This window comes from Chiloscyllium punctatum, chromosome 3 (genome assembly GCF_047496795.1).
Source record: "Chiloscyllium punctatum isolate Juve2018m chromosome 3, sChiPun1.3, whole genome shotgun sequence".
Classification (NCBI taxonomy): domain Eukaryota; kingdom Metazoa; phylum Chordata; class Chondrichthyes; order Orectolobiformes; family Hemiscylliidae; genus Chiloscyllium; species Chiloscyllium punctatum.
In genome coordinates, this window is record NC_092741.1 from 114,546,469 (window position 1) to 114,569,528 (window position 23,060).

At 42.5% G+C, this 23,060-nt stretch overlaps 1 protein-coding gene across 15 annotated transcripts in view; it reads left to right on the forward strand.

The window, feature by feature from the left end:
• The window catches only part of dst (dystonin), a 622,282-nt gene that overhangs the window by 218,205 nt on the left and 381,017 nt on the right, over window positions 1-23,060 (forward strand). The window lies entirely within an intron of this gene.

Consider the following 23,060-nt stretch of genomic DNA (forward strand, 5'->3'; position numbering starts at 1 on the left):
TTCTCAGTGAAGTGTTTGAAAAGCTTCAGTATCACGATTGAGTTCACGATTATTATTTGAGTACCAATTTTACAAAATGGATTTGATTGAGGTTTGAAGTGAGATAAGGAGGGGGTGAGGAGTGCTAAGATTAAGGTACAAGACAATACTGTCAAGATATTTCAAGCAAAATGAGGTGTACAAAGTTATAACAGGCTTAGACAGAGTTCTCAGGAAAGACCTGTTTCCCATTGTGGAGAGGCCAATTTCCAAAAACGCAGATTTGAGGGTGATTAGTGGAGGGATTAGAAAGGAAATGGAGGGCAGTCAGTGTCTGATAGCAGCTATCATGAAAGCTAGATGATGACGACAGGTTTGCCTGCAGTGATCCTTAATTGAGCACTTCAGGATTTGAATTGGTAGTGGGGTAGGAATCTTAGCCATAGGCCTCCCACCTAAAATGTCATCTTGGTGGGGACAAGAGGGTGGTGGGGTTTTGGTTAGGCCATCACATTGCTGAGTGCGCCGCAGTGCTCTCCCCACCCACAAGCTTGCCACCTCCAGCAGCAGGAGCTTCCCCTCACAGACACACACTGACCCCTGCCAGACTGAAATCCTTCACCTCTCATAGAAATGGCTCATTAAAAAGGTCCGGAATAGGAATGAGCCATTTAGCCCATTGTGCTTGCACTAGTTAAATCTAACCACTCATTCTAATCCCATCTCCAGGCATTTGGTCCATAGCCTTTGCAGGTTACAGAACCTCAGGTGCAGACCCCAGTTCCTTTAAAGTGAATAGAGAATTTCTTCCCCTGCTGCAAAACCAGCATCAAATCCCAGGCACTCACTAACCTCTGGATGAAAAGGTTTTTCCCTCTAACTCCCCTTGCCACATTGATTTCAGTGAAAACACGATATGTAATATATACTGACCTAACCAGCTGTCTATGTAATTTGTTAGCTGACCTAACCAGCTAACTATACTGTCTATGTCATCCCAGAAGCAAATAGGTAAGAATAAAAGGCATAAAAGGGATTTTAAAGTGATTGGTATAAGTAGCAATGGCAGGCAGAAAAATTTTGACTTAGCAAATGCTTAACAATTTGGAATGTCTGCGTGAGATTTTGATGGAGACAAGTTAGTTCATGACTTTCCAAAGAAAATGAGTGATAACTTGAAGAAAAAGGCATTGTCAGGCTGCGTTTAAAAAAAAACTGGGGTGTCAGGGACTATGTAAGAGAGAGCTGGGCAAGGTGGGGTGAATTACCGTCTTTTGTGCTGTAACCATACTTTGTACGAATTACTGAAGTCTTTAAAAATCCAGAAGCAAAATTAAATGCAAAGCTGGCACTGAAATTGAGCGTCGTACAGAACGTTCCATTACAGCAGCATCTGTCTTGAGTGATTTACATTGCTTTACGTGATATAAACTTCTCATCAACATGGCCACTTCCAGACTTTGGTCCATTTTTATTGACAAGACTGCAGCCCTGTATTCTCAATTTATCAATCATTTCATTGAAAAATAGAATTTACAGTGTAGCTCACACAGAGCAAATGGCCTGTGGTGTTTATGCTTCACAGAGCTTCCTTCTGGTCCTCTTCATCGATCACCAGCATCAAATTCTTTATTGCTTCCTCCCTCATCTACTTAATTAACTTCCTCTTAAATCCATCTATGACATTTGCCTCAATTATTCCGTGTATTGACGAGGTCCGCACTCTTGCCACTCTCTGGATAATGCAGTTTCTCCTGAATTCCCTGTTCTGTTTATTAGTGGCAATTTTATGAGGCCTGGCCAATTTTGGACCATAAGTGCAGCATTTTCCCCATATCCACAGTTTTGAACGTGCTCATAATCTGAAAGTTATCCTTTAGCCTTCCCTTTTCTGGAACAGAGAGCTACAGCCAATTTGTTATTTTCCTATTGATATTAACTCCTGGAGTAGTCCTTCATTTCGCTCCTCGGATACAACCTGCCCTGCTGTGTTTTTCCAGCACTACTCTAACCTTGACTTCATATGGTGTGGCTATTTGCAAATCAAAAAAAGTGACTTGCATTTGCATCATGCCTTTCACAGCCTTAAGACTTCACAAAACACTTCACATCCACTAAAATACTTTGTTGAAGTTTAATTTTAAAAATGCAGCAGTCCAAAGATGTGCAAGTTATTTGGATTGGCCATAGGAAATACAGGGTTACTGGGATACAGTAGGAGGGGATAGCAGTGGGTGGGATGATCTTCGGCGAGTTGGTGTGGACTTGAAGGACTGAATGGCCTGCTTCCGCATGATAGGGATTCTGTGAATTTTCATAGCATTTAGATAATCATCCAGCTAATATGTTTTCTGCGTTGGCTGAAAGACTAACAGTGGTGAGGACAACAGGGAAAAATTCTCTGTTCTTTGAAATAATATTATAGCGTCTTTTACATTCATCTGAGTGAGCGGGTGGGGCTTTGATTTAAAGTTTCATCTTAAAGACGGCCCTTACCCTTTGGTTATCCAGTTTGAGCAGGCTGAGCCTCATTCCTGATGTCGATTTTCCTGCTCCTCGAATGTTGCTTGACCTGCTGTGCTTTTCCAGCACCACTCTAACCTTGACTCTGATCTCCAGCATCTGCAGTCCTCACTTTTACCTGATCCATAACTGAACAAAGTGTCTGGTTCTAGTTAGTATGCCTGTGACATCAGTGGCTGTATCAGCAGTGTGATTGGAGGCCTGTGCCTGTCAGGAGAGCACACTTTTGTTCAGAAACTCCTTGGTTTGCTACAGATTGAAGAGAAAGTCAGAAAGTATGATCATAAAAATAACACATCTGTCCAAGACATTTGATACAGAAAAGCAGCTCTGTTGTAAGATGTATACAGGTCCATGCTGATCTACATTAGCCCTGTATGCCATTCTCTGACAAGGCAAGTCAGAATGTTGTGCAAGTGTGCTACACCCAATGTGTAGACCAATTCTCACAGATATTTCTTTATAAAGTAATCTTTGAACTGAAACATTGTAAAGCACCATTTTTGAACTGTTTAATCCTGATTAATTCTGCACCTTGAGCTGCAGCAAATTCCGGCTGCCTGAAGTTGGGCAGGTCAGCCAGCCTGATGAAGAGCAAGAATAAGCAGTCTGTAGCTATAATAGTTCTGAGCTTAAGCACAACTCATCATGTCAGCAATGCTGGCTTTTGTTTGTCCATATGCAAAACTTCCTCCTTTGTGATAAATTGTGACAGGCTCTAAACATATTGCCTAATTCCCAAGGGGAGGTTTTGGAAAGAATTCTCTTCAGAGTATGCTGTGATGACCCATTCTAATTGGTCATTTCCTGTGTAACATTCTCACTAATGTGAACCAGAGATACAAATCTTAAATAGCTCATATAAATCCTCTCTCAAAATATTAACTTTACTGCTAGGCTAACCATTTCATGTTGAGTATATTCATGACAATTCCATCCTTCTTCATGCCACCTCACATTATTGAGTATTTTACGTTATTAGTTATAAAGGTATGAATGTAGCGTAATTTACTTTCATGATATTTCCTCATGGATAAGGTTCATCAGTGGGTACGAGATTAATATTGAATTGTCATACAAGTATCAGGCAATAGCCATAACCAATGACCAAACCATCTCCTTTCAACATTCAACTGCATTACTTTCATCCAAACTCCCACCATCCATATCCTGTGAGTCACCATTGGAGAAATGTAAGAGTAGCAGGTCACCTTTTTTTTTGCTTGACCCTGTTTAGTCATCAGTGAGATGATGGCTGACTAGATGAAATGATGATGCTCCATATGCCTAGACACCAATGGTGAACAAAACTCAATCCCACTTTTAGAATTAACAATTGATGCAGCATTGATTGCCATTTGCAGAATACTTGCACCACCTTTTGTGTGAGCAAATGTTCATTACCTTCACTCCTGAAAGGCCTGTCTCAATCTTGTCTCTGCCCCTAGTCCTTGATTCCCCAACTGTGAGTCAGTCCACCATTTACAAGGTAGAAGTCAGAAATGTGATTGATGGAATATTTTCCACTTAACTAGATGCTTGCATCTTGCAAACAACACTGGGGTCAAAAGTAAAGCAGCACTTTCATTTGACACACCATCCACTACCTTATGTATTCACTGCTGATGCATAGTAGCCGCAGTGTGTACCATTTACAAGATGCACTGCAAAAACTCATTGAACCTCCTTTGACGCGTCTTCCAAGGCCGTGACCTCTCCCACTTAGAAAGACAAGGCAACAGATGCAAGGGGATACTGCCACCTGCAACTTCGCCTTCAAGCCAAACATCACCCCGATTTGGGACTAGATCATCGTTTCTTTACTGTTATTGGGTCAAAATTCTAGAACTCCTTCCCTAACAGCACTGTGGGTTTCCCTGTAGCAAATGGAGTTCAAAGACATACTTCAGCCTCACCTTCTCAACAACAATTAGGGATAGGCAATAAATGCTGACCTTGCCAGCACCTGAATGATTAAAATGAAATAAGTAGGAGATAACTCCGATTAGTCATTAATTGCTGACTACTGTGGATTCATGTCCCTCTCCAAGTACCTGAGTACATAATGCAGATGACAGTCCAAATGCACTCCCCTACAATGGTGAGGTCCGGACAACAAATGCTTGGGGTAAGACATAAAAAAACGAAACAGTTTTCGTCTTTGGTATCTCAGACATTTTCGGAATTTCTTCAGGACAAGGTCACGAACACCTGCTTAGCCAAATTGGAATTGGGTGACTTTGAACAGAGGTGATCATTGGTGTCTGGTAGTGTAATGACTGCTGAAGTGACCAAGAGAGCTGTGTGCACTTGGCAGTTTCATCTTGAAACCAAAGTTGTCCTATTTCTGTGAAATTATAGCTTTTGAATTTCTAAATTGGACTGCTGTCACCGGGCAGAGTTTCATAGTGGGACCAAAATAAATTGAAATTTGAAAATGTTGTGTTGGGATTAGGATGTTTACAGTAATGTATTATACATTGATTATATGTATTACATCCGGTGGGTGGGAAACATATGGTTTGGCTCACAAAAGCTCTGAGTGCTTAAACGTCATACAAATGCAACAGCCATCATTCAGTGTTTGTGTCAAAGTACAGAATATCTTCATGACTCAGTGTTTCTCCATTTTGAGGTTTTCGATCTTTCACCAGATACCCAAGTGAACAAAAAACATACACCTTCTAGTAGCTCAGAGCAGATTTGTAGAAACATCAATTTAAAACAAGTCAACCTCTATGCACGAGCAGGGAGTGTGGAGTTTAAGAAATGGATGGGTAGCCATGATGCTGTTCATCTTCTCCACCTCCTCCAGCACAGACATCAAAAGGGATGAGCAGACCTCTGTTTGGTCAGATAGGCCCAGCCAGGTTTTAATAGCTGTGCAGCGTTTTAATTTGTTTGCCATTGGAATGTCATTCCTTCCCCACAAAGAAATACAATCTGGGAGGTGGAGCCATCTTTGTGTGGCACGGTGGCTCAGTGGTTAATATTGTTTCACAGCACCAGGGACCCAGGTTCAATTCCACCTCCGGGCAACTGACTGTGTGGAGTTTGCATGTTCTGTGTGTCTGCGTGAGTTTCCTCTGGCTGCTCCCGTTTCCTGCCACAGTCCAAAACTGTACAGATTAAGTAGATTGGGCATGCTAAATCATCCATAGAGTCTAGGATGTGGGTGGGTCTCGGTGAGATTGTCTTTCCAGGGTCGGTATAGATTCGATGGGCTGAACGGCCTGTTTCCACACTGTACGGATTCCATTTTTCCAAGACCTATTGACCAACTAACTGTGGCAATCTTACCAGAAGCAGAGACTGGTGTCGGATATTGAGGCACACTCCTAGATCTTGCTGGAGCAGGCTGGCAAGTACTCAAGAGTCGGGTCGGTAAGGGAGTCCTTGGGGACATTTGTGGAAGAGAGTGCTCGACCAGCTGTAGTGTGAGAAGACTTTAAGTAGCCATTAACTGGTCATTTTTGGAGCTGAATTGGCCCAGGAGTCAATTAGCTTCTCTGTCGCTGTTAAAATACCAGCGATAGCAGGAAGGTGCCAGTCAGCCACCACCTTTCGGTGTGAGGGGTGTGAATATTTCATTCGTAATTGCGAAGCTACATAATGACCAAAGGTCATTGACCTAAAAGTTTAAGTTAATCTCCTTCTCCACAGTTACAGCCTGACTGATTCCAATGTTTCTTGCCAATATTGCCTTCCATGCTGTTAGGTTTTTTTTGTCCGTGTCCCATTTGAATAGAGACTGGAAAAACTTGTTTTCAGGCTTGCAGTGTGTCCGAGGTCATGGGGATGAGAAAGTTACTTCATTTTGTGAGAAAAGTAGATATTGGCAACAGACTTAACGTGAACAAAAGCTCATTATAAATTCGCCAAGTATGGGATAGTTGGACTTAAATAAAACTGGATTTCCACTGGGTCTTTGTTAATGGTTCATGAGCCCATTACTGATTTGTATCTGTCTATCTTTTCTCTTGCTCTTTAACTCAACCCTTCCATTCCCAAGCACAGTTCCTCCAACTCACAGTTCCAACAGTCATGGTCTGATAGAGAGACAACTATATAAATTGTGGGTGAATGTTTGTCAAGAAAGAGATCCATGGTTCTGGCTTTGGCCTTGGCATCCTGACCTGGATAGAGTTTGCTATTGTTTAACTAATGAGCAGTAAGGAGGAAGAAATTATTATTGGAATAGTTGTTCGATAGCATTTAGAAACCCAAGTGCTGAATTTCATTTACTGGTATCTTTGGTTCATTTGGATAATGAATTGTGAAGGACTTTGCCAATGAGTCATTGATTGATGCCAGTCACCGTGAGAAGTGATTTCATTGGAACACACAATTCAAAGAGGGTTTGCAATAGATAGGTTTCTCGCTGAAGTGTCTAGAAATGGGTCCCAGTGTCAAAATGAGGAGTTGGTCATTTAGCACTGAGATCAAAAGAAATCTCTTCATTCAAAGTATTATGAAGCTTGGGAATTCTCCAGCTCAAAGGACTGTAGATGTTTTATTGCTGAGCATATTCAAGGTTGAGATTAATAGATATTTGGATTCTAAGGGAACCCAGGGGAGTCAAGAGAGGTTGAATTTCAGCCATGATCTTAGCAAATGGCAAAGCACGTTCAATGAACCAAACAGTTTATTCCAGCTCCTGTTTCTTTTACTTCTATCATTGCCCAGTTCACCAGCTGTAGAAACCCTCATCAGTCTTTGTAACTTTTACAATTGACCTTTCCTTTACCTTTAATAGGTTGTAGACATACTAATGTGATATTTATTGCCTGCTGTTCATTCCCCTTGATAAGGTGATAGTGAGTTGTGTACTACACCCATTGTGCTGTTGGGGAGGGAGTCCTAGAATTTAACCCTGTGACAATGAGGAATGGTGATATAGATCCAAAGTAAGGATGGTGAGAGATTTGGAGTTGGTCGTATTCCTACGAGTCTGCTCACGATCTGCTCCAGATGTTTGAGGTCACAGGCTTAGAAGGTGATATTTGAGAAGTCCTAGTCTTTCTGAATGTATCTTGTAGATGGTACGCACTGCTGCTACTGTGGAAGGATTGAATGTTGGAGGTGGATCAGATGTCACTCAAGCAGTTTGCTTTGTTTTGGATGGTAGGGGAAAGTGAAGACAGCAGACGTTGGAGATCAGAGTCGAGAGTGTCTCAGACCTGAATTTGGAGCCATGGCATTTATGGCTGCTCCTGTTCAGTTTCTCGTCAGTAGCAATGCCCAGGATGTTGATGTATTCAATGATGATAATGCAGTTCAGCATCAAGAGGAGGTAGTTAGCTTCTCTGTTTTTGAAGATCATCATTGCCTGCTTACCATCCCATGCCTGAGTCTTATCCAGGTATCTTGTTGGACAAGGGCGTTGACTGTTTCATTATCTGAGCGTATGCAAATAGAACACTCTGAGCATCAGCAAACTCTTAAAAAGGCTCAATCACTGTCACGAGGACCAGTTGAGGTAAACAGCATGCATGCTTTTAAAAGGAACCTATATAGAAATGAGGGAGAAAATAATGGAAGGCAGTAACGATAGGGTGAGGTGAAGCAGTTTAGAGGGGATGGAGTTGAACATTTGCTCTATCATTGACCAGTTGGTCTGAAACCCATTTGTGCTCTGTAAGATTACAAGAGTCTAGATACGCCGATGTACATGATGCAACTTCAATGTTTTTACATTCAAGCTGCATTAATCCTTACTCCTTAAAAATAACTTCTGTCGCTCAGCTTTGGTCACGTGATCCAGTGTCTCCTTATGTGGTTTTGTCAGGTTTCATTTGATAATACTATTCTGAAGCATCTTGGAATATTTTGCTTGGTTTAAAGCACGATAAAAAGTTGGTGAAAGTGTCCTTCTCTTTCATAGGAAAAGATTATTTTTGAAAAGTGTTTTTTGTCCTGTCTCTTTCACCAAGGCCTCATGGGAGAAAGTCAAATATTCTTCCCTTTTTATGTAAGCAATTTAAGGTGCCTATGAAAGTAGAAGTGCAAATTTCCTGTTTTGCAAAATCACGATGCAATGTTTCCAGAGGCTGAACAAGACTCCTTGTGTTCAGACCTAGTAGTGTTCAACTAGGCTGTTTACCCCTCTGAAGGTTTCTGCATACAAAAATGCAGCGGAGTGCCTCTTGGTTTTAGAAAAGGAATAAAGTATTGGAGATTTCAGAAGGTCTACAAAGGTGGTGGGATTGTAACCAGCTTAAAGTACTGCTAGATGACATGTAAGCAAATGACTAATAACAGGAATGTTGTTGGTGAGGAAATACTCATTGTAATATGGCTTGGACTCATGACTTCAGCTATTACGTGTGGGAATGTATTGCCTTCACTGAAAAATAAAGCCATTAGATATCATGTGATCTCCCACTTAAAGTGCAACATCAGCTGACTTGCTTCCCAGCAATAAATTTCTTGATTCTTGCTTCCTCCAACTCACCTCTGTGTCTAAAGGTTACAGGTTGAAGTCCCACTATGGAAACACTAGCAGAAATTTAGGTTGACTCTGCAGTGCAGTGCAGAAGGAAATCGTTCCTTTCTGAGGCACCATCTTCCCAATAAGGTGCGAAACCAAGGCCTTGTCTGCCTTGTAAGGTGGACGGGTGATTATTTTAGGTGAATTCTGATTAGCCTGGCCATTGTCCCTTGAGCAAAGCCTTTAAAAAAGGTCATTTTTGTTATTATCATAGAATTGTGCTGTGTACGTATTGTTCGGGGATGGTGGCACTTGGGCAAAAAAAGTACACTTTTTAAAAAGGCTTTAAATTAAGTTTAAAAATTGAGATTTTGAAATATCAATATCAACTTTTTGTTTCTCAGTTATTTGTTTAATCTGTGCAGGTTGAAACTAATTATGTGTCTGAACTGCCTACCAGGAGATAACACTTGTTCCAAAAAAGACAGCTCCAAGGTTAGGTGATCCGTATGTGTAAGCCCAGTTTAAAGGCTTCATTACACCTCCAAGATACAGTGATAGCACTGACACAAAGATAAACACACAACAGCTTTAAACTAATGTCTGAGGTGCAGTTATCTCTTACTTAAACTGCACTTGTAAATGTGAAAGGTGGAGGAAACAAAAATGTGCTCATTGAACATGACTTGCCCATGAGAAATGTAGTAAGTGTGGGTTGTGATCATGAGTGACTCTAATTTTTCTGCTTAAAAACCTATTGGTTGCCTTGAGCCATACTGACCCAAAAATACCTTTACATCACATCGCACATTTTGAGTCATAGAGTTGTCGAGATGTACAGCATGGAAACAGATCCTTCAGTCCCCCTCAACATGCCAACCAGGTATCCTAAGTTAATCAAGTCTCATTTACCAGCATTTGGCCCATATCCCTCTAAATCTTTCCTATTCATATACCCATCCAGATGCCTTTTAAATAATGTAATTGTACCCGCCTCTACCACTCCCTTTGCCAGTTCATTCCATCCATGAAAAGGTTGCCCCTTGGGTCCCTTTTAAATCTTTTTCCTCTCACTTTAAACCTAAACCCTCTAGTTTTAGTCTCCTCTCCCTGGGGAAAAGATTATGATTATTCACCCTATCCTGAGGGGTTATCCCTCAGCCTCCAATGCTGCAGGATAAACAGCTCCAGCCTACTTAGCCTATCCATGTAGCTCCAACCTTCCAACCCTGGCAATATTCTTCTAAATCTTTTCTGAATCCTTTCAAATTTCGCAACAAATTTTCTATAGCAGGGAGACCGGAATTGCACACAATATTCTAATGGTGACCCAACCAATGTCCTGTACAGCTGCAACATAATTTCCCAAAACCTATGCTCTGGCCAATAAAGGCAAGCATTATTTGAACAAGTAACAAAGAGGATTGATGAGGGCAAAGCGATGGACGTGATCTGTATGGACTTCAGTAAAGCGTTTGGCAAAGTTCCTCATGGTAGACTGGCTAGCAAGGTTAGATCACATGGAATACAGGGACAACTAGCCATTTGAATACAGAACTGGACTGGAGGCCTGTGACCACTGGAGTGCCACAATGACTGGTGCTGGGTCCACTGCTTTTTGTCATTTATATAAATGATTTGGATGTGCACATAGGATATATAGTTAGTAAGTTTGCAGATGACACAAAAATTGGACGTGGACAGCGAAGAAGGTTGCCTCAGAGTACAATGGGATCTTGATCAGGTGGGCCAATGGGCTGAGGATTAGCAGATGGAGTTTAATTTGATAAATGTACGGTGCTGCATTTTGGAAAGGCAAATCAGTGCAGGACTTATACACTTAATGGTAAAGTCCTAGAGTGTGCTGCTGAAAAAAAAGAGACCTTGGAGTGCACCTTCATAGTTCCTTGAAAGTGGAGTTTTCGGAAGATAGGATAGTGAAGAAGGCATTTGGTATGATTTCCTTTATTGGTCAGTGCATTAAATATAGGAGTTAGGAGTTCATGTTTCAGCTGTACAGGACATTGGTTTATTCACTTTAGGAATATTGTGTACAGTTCTGGTCTCCTTATCAGAAGGATGTTGCAAAATCTGAAAGGGTTCAGAAAATATTGACAAGGATGTTGCCAGGATTGGAGGGTTTGAGCTATAGGGAGAGGCTGTATAGGCTGGAGCTATTTTCCCTGGAGCATCAGAGGCTCGGGGTGACTTTTTAGAGGTTTATAAAATCACGAGGGGCATGGATAAGGTAAATAAACAAAGTATTTTCCCTGGGTTGGGGGCAGTCCAGAACTAGAGGGCATAGGTTTAGTATGAAAGGGGAAAGATTTAAAAGGGACCTAAAGGGCAACCTTTTCAAGCAAAGGATGGTGGGTGGATGGAGTGATCTGCCAGAGGAAGTGATGAGACTGGTACAATTATATTTAAAAGGCAGCTAGATGGGGACATGAATAGGAAGGGTTTAGAGGGATAATGGCCAAATGTTGGCAAATGGGACTAGATTACTTTAGGACAGACGAGTTGGACCGACGGGTCTGTTTCTGTGCTGTACATCTCGATGACTTGTCACAATGCTAATCTTGTACAAGGTTACTTTGCCCTTAAGTTTTTTTTCAGAGAGGGGTAATTGGCCAGGCTCCATCGTGTCTGAATGGTTCATTGGGACTTATTGTTTACCCTACCATGAGTGCTTCAGGCCAAAAGCATGCAAGATCTTTTGAAAAACTGGTATAGTCAAGGGGGCAGGCCAGCTCTCTAACTGTGCAGTTCAGTTTAGTTCAGGAGTGAGTTGAGTAAGAGTCACAGGGGAAACTGGAAGCCTTCTCTCTGTCCTTCTGCCTTTATGATTTTGAACTGTAAGTTGCCTGTGCAATTGTTTGCTGTTTGTGCGAAGGGATGTGTGTATTGGGAGTGTTGCAAGTGTTTTTGGAACCGCATCATTAAATCAGGTTTGGATAGCCAGTACTCTGTTTTCTGTTCTTTGTGTTTCATTCTGTAATTTTGTAAATAAATTTTGTTTGTTTAAAATGTGGCAGTCGACCCAGCTAATTTACTCCGGGAATATACACCTAGCTAAACAAATAGCAAAGTTTGGTCTGGATTACCTGCTTAACTATGGTTTGAGGGGTCTCGTCTAGTCTATAACGGACTCTATGACTCTGTATCAAATGCCTTCTTCACTGCACTGTCGAGTTGGGACTCACTTTCAAGGAGCTATGAACTTGCACTCCAAGGTTTCTTTGTTCAGCAACACTTCTCAGGAGCTTACCATTAAGTGTATAAGTCCTGCCCTGATTTACCAATACTTCACATTTATCTAAATTAAACTTCATCTGTCTCTCCTCAGCCCATCTGATCAAGATCCCGTTATAATCTGAGGTAAAGTTCACTGTCCACTGCATCACCAATTTTGGTGCCTTTTGCAAACTTACTAACCATACCTCCTATGTTCACATCCAAATCATTTATACAAATGACAAATGCAGTGCACCTATACTGACGGCATACCACTGGTCATAGACCTCCAGTCTGAAAAGGACCTTATGACCACCATCCTTTGAGCCAGTTCTGTATCCAAATGACTACTTCTCCCTGTATTTCATGTGATCTAACTTTGTTAACCAGTCTACCATGCAGAACCTTGTTCAATGCCTTAATGACGTTCAGAAAGATCACATCCACCGCTCTGCCTTCATCAATCCTCTTTGTCACTTCTTAAAAAATCTCAATCAGGTTTGTGAAACATTATTTCCCATATACGAAGCCATATTGACTATTCCTAATCAGTTCTTACCTTTCCAAATACTGTACATGTAAATCCTGTCCCTCAGAAGCCCCTTCATCAACTTGCCCATCACTGATGTCAGGCTCACCAGTCTATAGTTCCCTGGCTTCTCCCTACCAACTTTCTTAAATAGTGGCACCACATTAGCCAACCTTCAATCTTCAGGAATCTCACCTGTGGCTATCAATAATATAAATGTCTCAGCAAGAGGTCCAGAGAATCACTTCCCTCACTACCCTCAAAGGTACACCCCGTTGAGTCCGAGGGATTTATCCACCTTTATGCATTTTAAGGCATCCAGCACCATCTCCTCTGTAATAAGGACACTTTTCAAGATATTAGATTAGATTAAATTCCCTACAGTGTGGAAACAGGCCTTTCTGCCCAACAAGTCTACACCGACCCTCTGAAGAGTAACTCACCCAGACCCATTTCCCTCTGACTAATGCACTGAACACTATGGGCAATTTAGAATGGCTAATTCACCTGACCTACCCATCTTTGGATGTGGGAGGAAACCAGAGAATCCAGAGGAAACCCACGCAGACATGGGGAGAATGTGCAAACTCCACACAGACAGTCGCCCAAGGCTGGAATCGAACCTGGGTCTCTGGGGCTGTGAGGCAACAGTGCTAGCCACTGAGCCACCGTGCCGCCCCTTGTTTATGTCCCCACATTCTCTTGCATCCATATCCTTCTCCACAGTAAATACTGTTGCAAAATACTAGTTTAGTATCTCATCCATCTCCTGTGGTTCCACACATAGGAGGCCTTTCTGAGCTTTATGGATTCCAATTCTTTCCCTGGTTACTATTTTGTCTTTAATGTATTTGCAGAATCCCTTTGGATTCCTCTAGACCCTATTTGCCAGAGTTACCTCATGTTGTCTTTTTGCTCTCCTGATTTCCCTCTTAAGTATACTGCTACTGTCTATATACTGTTCAAGGGGTTCACTTGATCCCACTTGTCTATATCTGACACATGCTTCCTCCTTTTTCTTGAGAAGAACCTCAATTTCTCTCATCATCCAGCATTCCCAACACTTACCAGCCTTGCCCTCCTTGTTATTTCAATATTTTTAAGGCATCCCATTTTTCATCTGCCTCTGCAAATATCCACCCCTTGTTCTTGCCTGATACCATCAAAGTTGGTCTTCCTCTAATTTAGAACTTTAACCTTTTTGTCTGGTCTATCCTTTTCTATAACTGTTTTAAAACAAAAAAAAATATGATCACTGGGGCCCAAGTGCTCTCCACTGACACCTCAGCCACTTACCCTGCCTTATTTCTCTAATAGGTACATCTACATACTGAATAACAAAATGTTCTTGTACATTGCTTGCTTCTTCCCTCCCGAAACTGATCCTCCTGTTGTTTGCTGCTTCCCTTCCGACCCTCCTATTAATTAGTGAGGAGTCAGGGAAAGGCAGTTTTGGTTTGTTTTAAAGGATGAGCACCTTTCTTAAGAACATGCTTCAAACAAGGGACTGAGAATATTCTTTAAAACTTTACATGGATTTCCTTATTGCTTGCAACATTTGGTAATAAGTTATTCTTTTGAGGACTGAAATCTTTTCTGTCCTTTTAACACTTGTGCATGGAATTTGAACTTCATGGAAGGAGGTATAGGATCCAGCTGATTTGATTTATTATTGTCATGTGTTATGAGATATTGTGAAAAGCATTTCTTGCATGCTGTACATGCCGATTGTGGTATAAAAATTGTATCTGATGGTACACCAGAGAACAGAATACGGTGTTATAACTGTAGAGAAGGTGCAGAGAGAGAAAGGTGTCAACACTGACATTTGAGAGGTCCATTCGTTAGTGATAACAGCAGAGAAGAAGTTGTTCTTGAATCTGATGGGCAATTTGTAGCAACCAGATCAAAATTAAATTAATTATTTGAGCAGCCTCAGTTTGAACGGCCACATGAAAATTAAATTGCTTCAGATCTATCTGTAAAGTTAGAAAATGTAGTTTTTTTTAAAAACTGTGTACTTGTAAAAAAAAAAGTCAACCTTTTAATCTCAACACATTACTGAAAGATAGGAGGCTGACTTACACAAGGATTATTTTCAAGGGGTTGAAACTTGTGTATGGTCTTGGATACAATGATGAACTTTGGGACTTCTGCTTTACATTTCTCTTCTATCTGGGCTGGCAATGTGTATGTGACCTGATTGGCACCATTTTGGAGCAAGCTGTTCCACTCTCGAGGGATTCTTGAGCTTGCCGCTACCTTCTCCAGACAGCTTCTTTCTCTCCCTTTCTCCCTCTTACCACCACTCTTCAGGGCCTTTGCTCACAGTGAGAATTCAGGAGAGAACGTGGGAGGAATGGGAGAGGGGAATGATGAATGGGAGACGTGGTCAGCAGGTGATGTGTGGCAAGAATTAGGATTTTTCTCATTAAATTGGAGGATTATCTTATACATAGAATCCCTACAGTGCAGATGCAGGCCATTCAGCCCATTGTGTCTGCACCAACCTGTGAAGAGCATCCCACCCTATCCCTATAACTCCACATTTACCATGGTTACCGACCTCACCTGCACATAATGGGGCAGTTTAGAGTGGCCAATCCACCTAACCTGCACATCTTTGGACTGTGGGAGGAAACCCATGCAGACATAAGGAGAACATGCACACTTCACACAGACAGTCATTCAAGGCTAGAATCAAACTTGGGTTCCTAGTGCTGTGAGGCAGCAGTGCTAACCACTGTGCTACCATGACTGACTGTTATACATATTTGGCATATACTGATGCAATGCAGACGTTTTTCTCTGTGCACAGACTGTAATAAATTTTAGTTATATAACCATTGAGAAGGACTACACAAACAAAGACAGGATGTCTTCTTCATGATGATTCAAGGATATGTATCAATAAACATTTTCAGGAAATTTATATGAAGAACTCTAACAATTTGATCTTACTACTCAGATCTTTACATATCATCTTTCCACTGGAGTTATTAGGTGAGCGAGGGTGGGAAGGTGCAGCATTTTCAGTGGACTGAGTCAGGAGTCGAATCGACAGGTGCCTGCAGAATTAATTTGGTGAAGTGTCAAGATGCTGAAAATGTAACTGAATACTGAGACCTTGGGACAGTTTGAACATTTAGGACTGGCAGCCACCGTCACCCCCTCTTCGTGATTTTTCAAGCCATTAAGCCACTGTGCGTGTTACCTTCCTGAGAGAGAATAGTCACTTCTGGCTGATTTCCTTTCTTAAAAGGATATAGTGAACCAGAGGGATTCTTTGCCAATTGACACTGGTTGGAGAAACTGAAAACTGCAGATACTAGAGATCAGAGTCAACACGTGTGGCGCTGGAAAAGCACAGCCAGTCAGGCAGCACCAGAGGAGCAGGAGAGTTGATGTTTTGAGCCTAAGTTCTTCATCAGGAATGTGGGATGGCCCAAAGGGGCTGAGAGATAATGGGAGGGGGAGCTAGGGAGAAGGTAGCTGGGAATGCAGTAGATGGATGAAGGTGGGGTATGATGTTGACAGGTCAGAGTGGAGGATGGAGTGGATAGGTGGGAAAGAAAGTGGACAAGTAGGACAGTTCAAGAGGGCATTGCCAAGTTGGAGGGTTGGATCTGGGATAAGGTGGAGGGAGGGGGGATGAGGAAACTGGTGAAATCGACATTCATTCCATGTGGTTGGAGGGTCTCAAGGTGGGAGATGACATGTTCTTCCTCCAGTAGTTGGGTGACTTAGATTTGGCATTGGAGGAGGCCCAGGATTTGTCTGTCCTTGGTGGAGTGGGAGGGAGAGTTGAATTGACTATGGTTGCATGATTGCCATTAAACCAGCTTTTTATTGGATTTAAATGTCACTATCTGCCATGGTATGTTTGAAACCATGACATCAGAACATTAGCCTGGTTTACTAATCCATTGACATCATCACTACACCACCACCACCACCTCCCCAACTGCTCTGGAAAACTGGACAAGTGATGGCACTATGTCTCTTGTGGTCTGAAAGAATTGACAGAATCAGACATCTGGCATCTGCAGATTTATTGTTTTTAAGCTGTATTTAGGGTTGTGGCCAGGAATTAACGATTAATCTGCAGGGCACCGTATGAGAATTAAATAAAACGAAGGGATGCATTTTAAAGAGAATTATTTCCTTTTAAATACTTCCATTGTTTAGTTGTATCGGAGATGGATAGTTGAGATGATTTGACTGGGCCTGAAGGTCATATGACGAGACGTCCAGGAATAGGCCCAACCATACTTGTCATTTTGATTTATTGACACAGGGATTCAACAGAGAGAGGGAGAGAGATGGTGAAGTCTAGACTGTATACAACACTGTTGGTTTGTTTTTGAACAAGTGGGTCAGACTGAGCTGACCCCTATCAATGGAAATTTCTTTCCTATTGTTAGTTTGCTCCACTAAACACAAGTTATAGTTGACTACAAGATGGAGACATTCCTTTTGCCACTTGCTTCCAACAGCAATCTTCCCAATTTTCACAATTAACCACACTTCAAGAAAGGACTTCATTGGCTGTAAAATGTTCTGGGCCATGAAGCCGCTATATAAATGCAATTCATTTTATTTTTCAGCTATGGGCTTCACATATCAAGATTGTGTTGGACAGAAAGCCAGGGATAGAAATATAGAGTAAGATTTAGCTTTTCACAAGTGCCTTTTGTGAGGCTGTGAGCGGTGTATCCTCACATGAAAGGTCAGTGAGGGCTGGAGTAGTAAGGAAGGGGAGCAGCACATTGCCAGTCAGTGCAATTGGGTGGCATGATGTTAAGGAGGGCTGCCCAGATGAAGTGGCTCAGTATAAGGTGGAATGGGGCAGGGTAGTGTGTCATGATGGAGGTTGGGGGTCGGGGAAGAGTGGGTGGAGTGTTGGGGAGAGATTGTCTGTGCAGCCCATAACGGGGATGCAGGAACCGGCCCTGAGCCATTGGAGAGGCGTTGTATGTCAGCTGTGAAAGCTGCCTTAGCATGAATTCCCAGGGTCTGAATGTCTCTGGGGCCAGTTTGTGGTTTTATCTTCATGGAGTCTCTCCAATTCTCTCCCAGTCGTCCTATTATCAGCAGAGCCTGTCGGGAGAGAACTTTTAAGTTTGCATTAACAAATCAGCAAAGAGTACTTGTGAATCTGTTACTATGCAGATTTAAAACTCGAGGGGAAAATCTTTCTCTCTGTCTCTCCCCTACCTCCCCTCCCCCTTCCTTCACCCGTTAAACAATTTAAATATATTTAAATCAGAATGGAGAATAAAGTTGAAGTCCAATTGTTTCCCCTCAACACTGTTGGAATGCTAATGATTTCACTTTGCTAATTAGGAATGTGGAATATGTTAATTATCACTTAATAAAATTTTATTGAAAAGACACTTTTTCTCTACACCGAGGGTCTGTGGTTGGTAAACGTGCCAAATGTCTCCCCAACTCTCATGCCGACTGTATTTCGTTAGCACTATACTGTTTGCTCTCTATTTGTACATAGCTTAATGATTTCAAAGGTTACTGCAGATTCCTTATGCATTACTTAAACTCATTTCACTTGGTGTTGCAGTTTTAAGAGGAGCAAAACGTTGTGACTAATCTGGGAGTTTTCCGTTCATTATCTCATGGCACGGAGTCGTTGCTAAATTTCAGCAAGGTCGCTGGGTGCTCTTACTGTACACACACTGAATGAGTTCAGTTCCGAGCACACTCCACTGCTGTAACCATGGCTGGTTATGGACTGATCAGACACAGGCCCTTTCTGGGCTAAATGCCATCGTTGGCTGCATGAACATTTCACAAATGCAAAATGGCTGCGCATCGAGGGAGAGAGAGACAGGCAGCCTGCAAGAGAGAGAGAGGGTGAAGGAAAAAGGCAGAGAAACAGAGGGAAAAGTGGTGAAGGAGAAAGACAGACAGAGAGAGTGAAGGAGAAGGACAGACAGCCAGTGTATGTGTTTGTGTGTGTGTGTGTGAGAGAGAGAGAGAGAGAGAGAGAGGAACAGTGAAGGAGACACAGCCAGAAAAGAATAGACAGGAGAGGGCGAGAGCAAGTGAGAATAATTTCTGGTTATGGATAAATCTGCAGCCTAGGATTTCAGCTGGGTAAAAGCATTTGGAAAAGGCCAGTTCTGCTCCCAAAGAGTGCCTTCTGCTCTTTCTGAGAAGAATGGGAAACACTTGTGGATGTGTGAGAGCACAGAAAGAAGAATGTGCAGTAGACCCTGCGAAGGCTCCTCTGGAACAATCTCCTTATCCCCGCAGCAAACTTTACCTGAAGAGGAAGAGGAAAAAGAAAAACAAGGAGCTGCCATTTCCACCAGAAATTGTCCAGCAAAGGGATGCTGAGAGGTGCAGAGAGATCGCAGCCAGGGCTCCAGCTCTGGCCAATACCTTGGAGGAAGGTAACAGTCAAGGAGTGCATAAAGGTAACTGTCACGGTGACGGTACCCAGGGAGGGAGCCAAGCCGATCCTTGTGGTGACACGAATGACTTAACCAGAGCTCTGGATGGCGGGCTTGGTGATGTTGGAGAGTCCTCCTCCCTCTCCATTTCGGGCAGCTGTTTTCTGTATCAGTTCGAGGGGGATGTGGAATCGGACGGAGCAAGCAGGGAATGTGTGGCTGATGGGAATGACCTGGCCCGGGTGAAGAAGCAGAAGAGGAAGAAGAGGAATTCGAAGCACGGCGCAGTGCAGGGTGACTCGTTTGACTGCCACAATCTGAGCTTTGAGCCGAAAAGAGCCATCAGCCTGAGCACAGTTGTGTGGCCTGTCCCAAGCTCGGACATGGGAATGCAGTGTGACTGTCGTCAGTCCAGAAGTCTGGGCAATATTCTCGATCATACGTTTTATAGGACTGGAAGTGGTGACCGTACCTTGGCAGAGCGACCTGGTTTGTCACATCACAAACCACCATTAACGGTCCTCAGAACTCAGACAAAGAGGCAGCAAGGAGCTGCTGACTGCAGTGACTCATCTCCCACAGCACCGGGAAACAGGCTGCTGTTTCTGTCTGGAAAAGTGTCCGGGGAGTCGGCAAGGTGCAGACATAAGTATTCAGCTGTGAGTAGACTCACGTCACTGATTAATGAGGTAATGAGTTCCTGATTTTCACCCCCTACTCCCCAGCCCTTCCCCCATTCACAGCAAAGGCCTTTGATTACATTATTAAGGAAATTGATTCTATGACATGTGTATTGAGGAATAAACTGCATTAATTTTTTTTAAATTACAGAGATATTTACAGAGCAATGACTGTGTTTCATGTCTGTGCATCAAGTTAAACATGGCATAACAGCATCTCAATCTACATCACATGGAGTCATACAGCATGAAAACAGGCCCTTCAGCCCAACTCTTTCATGCTGACCGAGTTTCATTAACTGAACTAGTGCCACCTGCCTGCATTTGGTCCCTATCCTTCTATACCTTTCTTGTCCAGTCCTTATTGGCTCCCTGAAGAGAGCCATCCAGTTAGTCCCATACCATTCTCACTGTTGCCCTGAAAGTTTACTTTAAGTGTATGCAATTTCCTTTTGAATTCATTGTTTTTTCTACCACCCTCATTACCAGATCATTCCAGATCATACCACACGATGTTCCCTCCCTAATTACCCTCTGTCTTTGTACCATCAGTTAATGACACCATGAGTTTATCATCTCTAATCCTGTTATAATGGTGATACATTAATCAATAATGACATAAATTTATTCAAGTCCACATTAGTATCTCCTGCATTAATTTATCCCTCCAATCTTTCTTCCCCTATACCTTTTAAACATACCTATGTTATTCAGCTTCATTACCCTTGTGGTTGTGAGTTCCACATTTTCAGAAGAGAACTCCATATTGGATTTCTTGGTAATTATTCTATATCGATGATCTCAAGTATTGCTCTTTGCTAGAATTGGCAACACCATGTTGAATTATCCCAGTTGGGTCATATCTAGAATTTGGCCTCAACAGCTTCAAATTGGCCATTGTAGGATGTTGGCCACAATTTTCCTGGAGGCAGCCAATGATGATGCTGCCTCCAGGATGCCTGTCCGATTGAGGAAGCCGACTGACCTGACAAATGGGAGATCCAATAAGAGCACCCAAATCAAAGACACAGTGCGAGAGAAATTCAGCAGGAATGGCAGCCCTGGAGGGGAGAGGCTGGAGCTGCTGAGTGAAGCAGGAGATTGCTTGTGAGGGAGAATGGTAGCTTCAAAAGGTCCGCTGGCTGCAGCATTATGAGGTGTTAAAATTTGACTTTGTCCACGGATGTCAAGGCCTCTTTGTGGGGAGGAGCTCCCTCCAGAGAGGACAGCAAAGAAGGTTACTTAAGATTAAAACGGGATCTTGATCAGATGGGTCAATGGGCTGAGAAGTGGCAGATGGAGTTTAATTTAGGTTAATGCGAAGTGCTGCATTTTGGGAAAGCAAATCTTAGCAGGACTTATACAATTAATGATAAGGTCCTAGGGAGTGATGCTGAACAGAGACCTTGGAGTGCAGGTTCATTGCTTCTTGAAAGTGGAATCGCAGGTAGATAGGATAGTGAAGAAGGCGTTTGATATGCTTTCCATTATTGGTCAGAGTATTGAGTACAGGAGTTGGGAGGTCATGTTGCGGCTGTACAGGGCGTTGGTTAGGCCACTGTTGGAATATTATGTGCATTTCTGGTTTCTATCCTATCTGAAAAATGTTGTGAAACATGAAAGGGTTCAGAAAAGATTTACAAGGATGTTGCCAGGGTTGGAGGAATTGAGCTATAGGGAGCAGTTGAATAGGCTGGGGCTGTTTTCCCTGGAGAATCGGAGGCTAAGGGGTGATCTTATAGAGGTTTATAAAATCATGACTGGCATTGGTAGGATAAATAGACAAAGTATTTTCCCTGGGGTGGGAGACTCCAGAACTAGAGGGCATAGGTTTAGGGTGAGAGGATAAAGATCTAAAAGAGACCCAAGGGGCAACCTTTTCACGCAGATTCCATACGTGTATGGAACGAGCTGCTAGAAGAAGTGGTGGAGGCTGGTACAATTGCAACATTTAAAAGGCATTTTGATGGGTATATGAATAGGGAGGGTTTGGAGGGATATGGGCTGGGTGCTGGCAGGTGGGACTAGATTGGGTTGTGATATCTGGTCAGCATGGGTGAGTTGGACCAAAGGGTCTGTTTCTGTGCTGTATATCTCTATGACTATATGAGAACTACTGCCATGTCGGGCCTTGCCTGCAGGAAAATAACTCTGAGCTGGAACCTGTCAGGAACACAGTACTGATGCACTGTTTTCCAGCTATACTTGCAACACCACCATCTAACCCACCTCTGCAGTCCTTGGATGATTCAGCAGCCTTTCTGTCCTTAGTCTGTCAAATTAGATTAGATTATTAGATTACTTAGTGTGTAAACAGGCCCTTCAGCCCAACAAGTCCACACCAACCCGCCGAAGCACAACCCACCTAGACCCATTCCCCTACATTTTACCCCTTCACCCAACACTACGGACAATTTAGCATGGCCAATTCACCTAACCTGCACATTTTTGGATTATGGGAGGAAACCGGAGCATCTGGAGGAAACCCACGCAGACACAGGGAGAATGTGCAAACTCCACACACAGTTGCCTGAGGTGAAATTAAACCCAGGTCTCTGGCGCTGTGAGGCAGCAGTGCCAACCACTGTGCCACTGTGCCGCCCACATTGTTTAGTAATTTTCAACATTTCTCTTCAGTCAACCTCTGAGTCTTCTGTTCTCAAAGAAAAAGACACTCAGCCAGATTTTTTTTTCTGATAGGTATAATTTTAAGTTCTGTATCATCCATTTAAATTATTTGGCATCCACAGCAGCATCTTTCTATCCTTCCTCTATTATGGCAATCAGAATTCTGAACAGTACTCCAAGTGTGTTCTCATTGAGGTTGAACACAATAACCTATACTTCTGATTTCTCCTTCCTCCCTCCAAAGATAATCCCTTACACCTGGGTTGCTTTTGTTATGGCCTTATTGCCCTGTTTTCACAACTTTTCATGATTTGTGCATTTGCACTCCCCATTCTGTTGCTCTACTAACCCATTTTGAGTCTTGTTTTCGTAAATAAAATGTGACCCCTAACACTTCCCTAACCTGAGTTTCATTTGAATTAATCTGCAAAAATTAGAAAAAGTAATCAATTTGAGGAAAGAGATGATAATGAACCAGAAATTTGACGTCGATCTTGTCCAGGTGTCAATGAAACACAGGTGAGGCTATTCAGTTGCCGGAAGAATGTTTTCACAGGAATTATCCATGTGCACTTTTTACCTGTACCTCTTCACTTCCTGTTGTCCTATTTCTGCAGCAGTTTATTAGCATATTCTTGTAAGAG